Genomic DNA, 7,768 nt, shown 5'->3' with positions numbered 1-7,768 from the left:
CATTCACCTTGAGAACTTCATCTTTGTTTCCAAATGCAATGACTTCAGTTTTGTCTATGTTTAACTGAAGAAAGTTTTGACACATCCAACTTTTGACTTCATCAATGCATTGGCACAGGGAGTCAATGGGGCTGTAATCGTTAGGCGATAGGGCTAAGTAGAGCTGTGTGTCGTCTGCATAGCTGTGGTAAGCAATTTGGTTCTTTCTCATTATTTGGCTCATTGGGAGCATATACAGGTTGAACAGGAGTGGCGCAAGAATTGAGCCTTGAGGGACTCCGCATGTCATGGATGTCCACTCAGACTTATGGTCTCCTATACTCACATAATAACCTCTCCCATCTAAGTATGACCTGAACCATTTTAGGACTATCCCAGAAAGCCCCACCCAGTTTTCCAGCCTGTCAAGAAGTATGTTATGATCGACAGTGTCAAATGCAGCACTGAGGTCGAGTAGCACCAGCACTGATAGTTTGCCTGAATCAGTATTTAAGCGAATATCGTTTATTATCTTTATGAGCGCTGTCTCTGTGCTGTGGTGCGGTCGGAAACCAGATTGAAAATTGTCAAAGGATCCATTCGAGCTTAAGAATTTGTTCAGCTGATTGAAGACAACTTTTTCAATGATCTTGCCTATGAAAGGAAGATTTGAGATCGGCCTATAGTTGCTTAATATGGTCTTATCCAGATTGCTCTTTTTCAGGAGGGGCTTGACAACTGCAGTTTTCAGGGAGTTTGGAAAACTCCCAGAGAGAACTGAGACATTTACCACTTCTAGAAGATCTGCTTCTAAACTGTTTAACACACTTTTGAAAAATGATGTGGGAAGTGTGTCAAGAGCACAGGTTGATGTTTTAAGGTGCTGTACGGTTTCTTCCAAAATTTTGCCATCAATTTCTTTGAAGTCAGACATAGTAACTACTTTCTCAGGTGGTTTGATCTGTCTGACCTCAGTGCAACTCAAGGATGTGCTGATCACCTTTCTGATATTACTGATTTTCTCAGAGAAGAAAGAAGCAAACTCACTGCACTTGTTCTCTGACAGCATTTCACTGGGAATCTGGCTTGGGGGGTTTGTCAGTCTCTCTACAGTAGCAAAAAGAGTGTGTGTGTTGTTTAAATTACTGTTTATAATATTTGAGAAGAAAGTCTGTCTAGCTTTGCCTAGTTCCATATTGAAAGCATGAAGGCTGTCTTTGTAGATGTTATAATGGACTACAAGTTTTGTCTTCCGCCACATGCGCTCTGCTTTTCTGCATTGTCTAATAACAAGCACAAACTGTGTTAAAAGGAATATGACGTACAAGTAAAAATTTACTTTGTTTCTACTTTACCACAGTAAAGAATACGAATACAATAAGCCTAATTAAAAGCGAACCGAAGAAACGTTTATGATCTCTTCGGAAATGGGTGAGACGCGAGTGACGATATGGGAAAAGAAACAAGAGATTCCATTGAGGGATGAGTCACGATTTTTCAATATTCGATTCGTTTATTTAATTATAGAATATCTAAAAGGATTGTGCGATTATTCTCTAAAATAAAATCTCCATGTTCTGGTGCAGATGCGGTGACGTGTTCATGTAACCAGAGGGTGACGCTGCCCAGTTGGCCTAATGCACATAACAACAAAGAACAGGCAAAAGTAATGATTATGAATGTGTCAAATATAGCAAGGAGACATTTGAATTGTTTATTAATAAACTAGTGCTTTTTGTGTCAGTGTCGGGCTGCAAAGATAAAGTTTATGATGCCGACTCGTCATCTTCGCAGTGAACGAGCCTATATAGAGAGAAATGCACACTTAGGTCATCTAGCCTACACAGCCACACTTTTGATAGCGAAGATCTTGCGACTGGATGATTTCCAAAACCCCAAATCTAAAATAAAAAATAAAAGGATTTTACTATCAAACTATCAAAAGTAGATGCAGTCACTAAACCTTAAATCACACCAGGAGCTCAGTTATACCACAGTTATGTAGTACTAACACCATTTTATTTTATTTTTTTACTGTTGTAATCAGTATCGGCCATGTTACTATTACAGCAATAACAATTATAATGTTGTATTACCTTTTGTCTCAGAGGTATCTGCTATTGCAAGACCCTTGACGTCACAGATGGTGTAACAGTCAGCAGAATTCAAGTATACCTGTCCAGTTTGCCCCACGAGTTGCACACCCTGAACCTCTGAGATTGTAACGTGCACAGTGGCTGTGAGAAACAACAACAACAACAACAACAAAACACTATCAATCATTGCAACTGCTTAAAGGACATTGAAATTCAAACATTACAAGATTTTTTTCCCAGAAAATAATACACTTACTGTATGGTGAAATCTTCCCACTGTCTTCAATGTCAGCAACATAAATCTGTTTCATAATTCCTTGCTGATCTTGTACGCTTCAGCAGGTTCTGGAAAGTGTTACCTGGATTGCTAACGTTCCCTCTTGGCCTAAAAGCTGCAATGTGGCATTGAGGAGAAATCCCAGGACCTGGGCCAGCGCTTGGTGTCATGGTGGCCTCGGTGGTGTGTTCTTTAGTAGTGCCACATACAGCAAATGATCCTCGGTGGCGCATTATATCGGTCTGAAACACACCGTTTGGGTTTGGGAAATAGGTTTCCCTTGTTATGTCATCCTCCAGATACATGCTCTCCCGCTCCATCTAAAAATAATGGTACAATCTTAGCGACTGACTATTGGCCTGATAGCTATTCTAGCTGGCAAGGTTTACTAAAAATGTGTAGTAATAACGTTACCTTAAAAATAGATTCCAGCCGATCCCGAGAAATATCTCTGGCCATCATAGTCAGCCGTTTAGCACCATGATGCAAGCTGACCCAGATAGCAAGCACATTTGGGCCGATTCCGGCTGAAATGCACTACCATCGGCTCAGTGTCGGCATCGGTGAAAAGATAATGGGCCAGAGTCGTGCTGACTGTGTACACAACACTTCTGGCTCATATACCGCGTTTTATGAATGGGCCAGTGTCGGCTAAAAGCACTTGTCAGGTACGTACTCGGTGTAGCTGTGTGTATTTACCGTCGGCCCGAGTTTGTTTTGTCACAGTCGGGCCACAACAAGAATTATGTAACTCAGCCGCCTGAAAAAAAAAGTTTTGCCGGTTAAATCCTAGGACTCGGCCGGAGATCTAGGCTACAGTCTGCAGAAGATTTCATTTTCGGGAGGAACATTTTCAGCTGCAAAAAAGGCAAGTAATTTAATTAATTTAATGTTCATTAGTGTTGTATTATGTTTTAAATGTTAAGAAGAATTTTTAATATCTTTATAACAGTTATCGTTTGTGCTGATAACATCGGAAAACCCACTGAGATAGACTAGATGAGTGCGATCTCATAGCCTATAATATTGTGTAAATTGAATTAACATTATCTTGTTTTATTATTATAACTGCTGATCTGTATCCAGTGCACTATAGCTAATCCAATGATCTGGAGTTATTTTGAGTGTTTGCTCATTCAGCGCCAGCGTCGATTCATCTGTTGAATGAACGGGCTAGGCTACTGTCGGACTGCCATAGGCCTATAGTAGCCTAGGCTACGCGTAGCGCTGTCTGAATTGATTCACTTAACCATTCAAAGTATTTCAAAATAGGAATATGTGCTAAAATAAAATATTTATTTTAAAATTTGTTGTAACACGTCCTTGTGGAGCTCCGAAACGGAAAAACATTAAGCCGTAGGCCTAAATTACAGCTTCTTGTGTAACTATGACTACGAATTATGTGACGGCATTTAACTTATCAGTAAAAAATATATTTTAAATTGACCTATGTGATAGCATTCTGTGACCCATTGAATTACATATCCTATTATGTCGTCCACGAGACTAGTTTACAGTCATGTGACTACCACGGAGGCCCGGAGGCCACACTGCATTACGGAACTGTCAATTTTCCATTTCAAAAGAAGAAACTCAAACATATTTGAATGCCAGTATTACATATACAGCACCTGCTGCAGTATTTCAACCAGGCTTGTGCACAATTCAGAATTGAATTGAGAATGACTCCTTAATTCCAATTCAATTCTTGAATTTGAATTGATGTCAAAAACAGGATCTAGAATTACAATTCGAATTTGAATTAAAGGAAGCAGAAGTGCAATTCAATAAAAATTCAAAGAAATTCATATACATATTTTAAGTGAAGTGTTTAACAATGAAGCTTTACAGTATGTCAGATATGATTGCATTATAAATGATATTAGTTTGAACTACTTGTACAGATTACATTAAAATGATATGTTTTCCCGAAGCAATGAATGTTAAAAGAAAAACTAATTAAACAACATTGAGGGGGTAATTTATTTCAAGAATTTGATCAATATCTATTTTAGAACAAAATGTATGCAGGGTTGAGGAGTAAATAGTTACGTGAAATGAAGTTTCTGTTATTAAATTACAAAATTAATGTAATTGTATTTAGTTGTATTACTGAGGTAAAATGTTAAATTCAATTAGTTACTAATCAACTTAAAACGAAATTGCTTTGCATTGATAAAGTTATCCAAATAAAGTAATCCAAACCACATTTATAATAGGTAACTAATAACAGTAAGCAATAACATTTCCAAAGTAACCTTCCTAACACTGAATGCATGCGAGACTCAACACATTCTTTCTGTTGTGACTGTGTGGAATTTCTTTAAATTGCCATGAATTTAATTCCACTTCCTGTCATTCCAATTCAAATTCAATTCAACGCCCTGTGGGGCGGAGTAAATTCAATTCAAATTCCAATTCATGAATTGAATGGAGGCCAATTCTGAAATTCTGAATTTTGCACAAGCCTGATTTCAACTAATAAAAACAGCATGACGTTCTAAAACACCCAGTGTGAACATACATAATATCGACCAATCAGTGTTTTTTTATCAGCGTGAAGAGGTCAATAACATAACTGGAGAACAGTTATGGCACATTTACCTCAGGAAAGCCATTTAAAGGGATAGTTCACCCAAAAATGAAAATTCTGTCATCATTTACTCACTCTCAAGTTGTTCCAAACCTGTATGAGTTTCTTTGTTCTGCTGAACACAAAGGAAGATATTTGGAAGAATGTTTGTAATCAAACAGATCTCGGTCCCCATTGACTTCCATAGTAGGAAAAAATATATACTATCCCTTTAATGACCATAATATGGGCTATAGCACGTTAGTTGGCTAGAAAAAAAGAGCTATAGAGAGTGTTTAGCTAAATATGTGTACTATATTACATATTTATTATATTTTTATTTATATCATTAAATAAAGTTATTATAATATTATAAACACATTATATTTAATTTGAGTTATTTTTAACCTTAAATAATACTACCAGCTGATAGGGCTCTGTATGTTTACAGCATTAGGTGAGTTTTTTTTTTTTTTTTTTCTTGAGAAAAATGAATGCCTATCTTGTGTACCTAATATTTATCCAAATTAGTCAATATTAAATCAAATCACAAGAATTGAACTGAATTGAAATCCTGAAATTTGTTTCAAGCAATAATAACAAAACGTAGCTTACCAGAAAGTGTACCATATAAACATTGTAACATGTTGTCACTAATCCTAATAAAATTCAGTTTAGTTACTAAAATGTTTTGACAATCACAATACACTTATGACAAAAGTGTCTTACAAGCTTCCCCGTACTTTTTGACAAGAGTCCTTGACAGGGCGGCCAGAGCTTCTTTGCAGCTCAAGTCGGCGGCGGAGTGAACGTACAGTTAGCTTTTGGTGCTACTGCTGCTTCTCCATCTGCAGGCACAGTGGGGACACGTAGGTAAGGCGGTTGACAGCTCTGATCAGCCAGTAGCGTCTCCACCTCCAAGACAGCTCTGTGCTTCAATGCATCGACTTTTTCACTTGGGATGTAGGCAGCCCTGAACCGTGGATCCACAAATGAATCCCTCTCCAAAAGGTCAGTAGTGGCTGGGTCAGAATACTTGCTGTTGAGGTACTCAACAATGCTGGTCTTGATCGATTTACAAAGCTCGCTATCACCCTCTTCACATGCCAGGAGACTTTCATTAAAACGGTGCAGCACAGGTTTCACATATGATAGAGTGACGTACTCCTCACCTGATAAAGCATCAGTAAAGTCCTGGAGAGGTTTCAGGACCTTTTGAAAGTATCAAGTATCAAACTGAATTAGCCGCACCATCAGGAAAAGAGGAGGAGGGAGGTTGGTGCCGACGGGCCACATGGAGATGATTGGCGGGCCGCATTTGGCCTGCGGGCAGCCAATTGAATAGCCCTGATCTAGTCAGTGAATTGCAAGAGTTAAGCAATGGATTTGTCATGAATGGAAAGCAATTTTTCCTAAAAATCACAGCTATCATCTGTGATGCTCCAGCTAGAGCTTTCATAAAGGGAATTAAATCACATACTGGTTATTCAGGTTGTGATAAGTGCATCCGATCTGGCATGTATATTAGCCACAGAATGACCTTTCCTGAGGTCAACAGCCCGTGTAGGACTGATGAGTCTTTCCTCAACATGTTGGATGAAGAACATCATCTTGAAGCTTCACCTTTTAAAGATGCAGGAGTTGGCATGGTATCATGCTTTCCACATGATTACATGCACCTTGTATGTCTTGGTGTCATGCGAAAACTGCTGGATTTATGGCTTGCTTCCGGGCCTTTATGCTGTTGTTTGTCAGCGCAAAAGTGTTTTGATCTCAGAAGCTCTCATTAGCTTGAGACGTTATATTTCTGTGGACTTTGCCAGGAAACCTAGGCAAATCTCAGAGAGACTTAGATGGAAAGCAACAGAATTGCGACAGTTTCTGTTATACACAGGTCCAGTGGTTCTTCACAATGTGCTGTCAGAACCAGTGTACAACAATTTTATGTTGTTATCTGTGGCTATTTTCATTCTCTCCAGTCCAACTCTGCGTATAAGTCTTAATGACTTTGCTCACAGCTTGCTAGTGTCATTCGTAAAGCATTTTAGTGAGTTGTATGGTCCTGAATATGTTAGCTATAATGTACATGGGCTAACCCATCTTTCTGAGGATGTCAAAAAACATGGAAGACTTAACTTAATATCTGGGTTTCCATTCGAAAATTTCTTTGAGTCTCTCTGTGTTTTATGATATGATGATAGTTTTTCTCAAATGAAGCTAAAATTCTGCTGAAATGACTCTCAGAGCGGCTGTGTTGATGAAGTGCATTAATGTTAATAAGTTAGGCTGAAAACATTGCGAGCGTCATGTGTGCCTCAGTGTGTGTGTGGTAAATGAAACGGCCTAAAGGCCTAACTCACACAAATGACCCTTGACATACTTTTGATTTCATTAAAAATGTGTGAATTATTTCATGTTTAATTGGACGGAAACCTTAAACAATAATTGTTGTTACTGAATGAATTACATTTATACTTGAAAAATTGTATTTCTTCTTTTACTCATACTGATTCTTGAAAGATAACTTTTTACACATTGTAAACCTGTTTTTAGATTTAAATGAACTTTATATGTCCACATTTTTAATATTGGTAAAAACACACTGACTCGTGAGTCAGTGTTTTTACCCATATTAGAAATACATGTATTTCGATTCATATGTATGAAAACTGCTTTATAAACTCTTACACTCTTTTTAACATGTTTGTTTTGTATCACATTTGTCATTGTTTACATTTTTAAAAAGGATTATCTAGTAAAAAAACAACAACAGTTATAAACAGATATAAACATTTCAACGCACCTCTGTGATTGTAGACAGCAGCGTGTGAACAGGACTTTTAT

This window comes from Abramis brama (genome assembly GCF_963993115.1).
Source record: "Abramis brama genome assembly, chromosome: 4".
NCBI lineage: Eukaryota > Metazoa > Chordata > Actinopteri > Cypriniformes > Leuciscidae > Abramis > Abramis brama.
The sequence above is the reverse complement of the archived record's forward strand: the minus strand, read 5'-3'. Positions refer to the sequence as shown.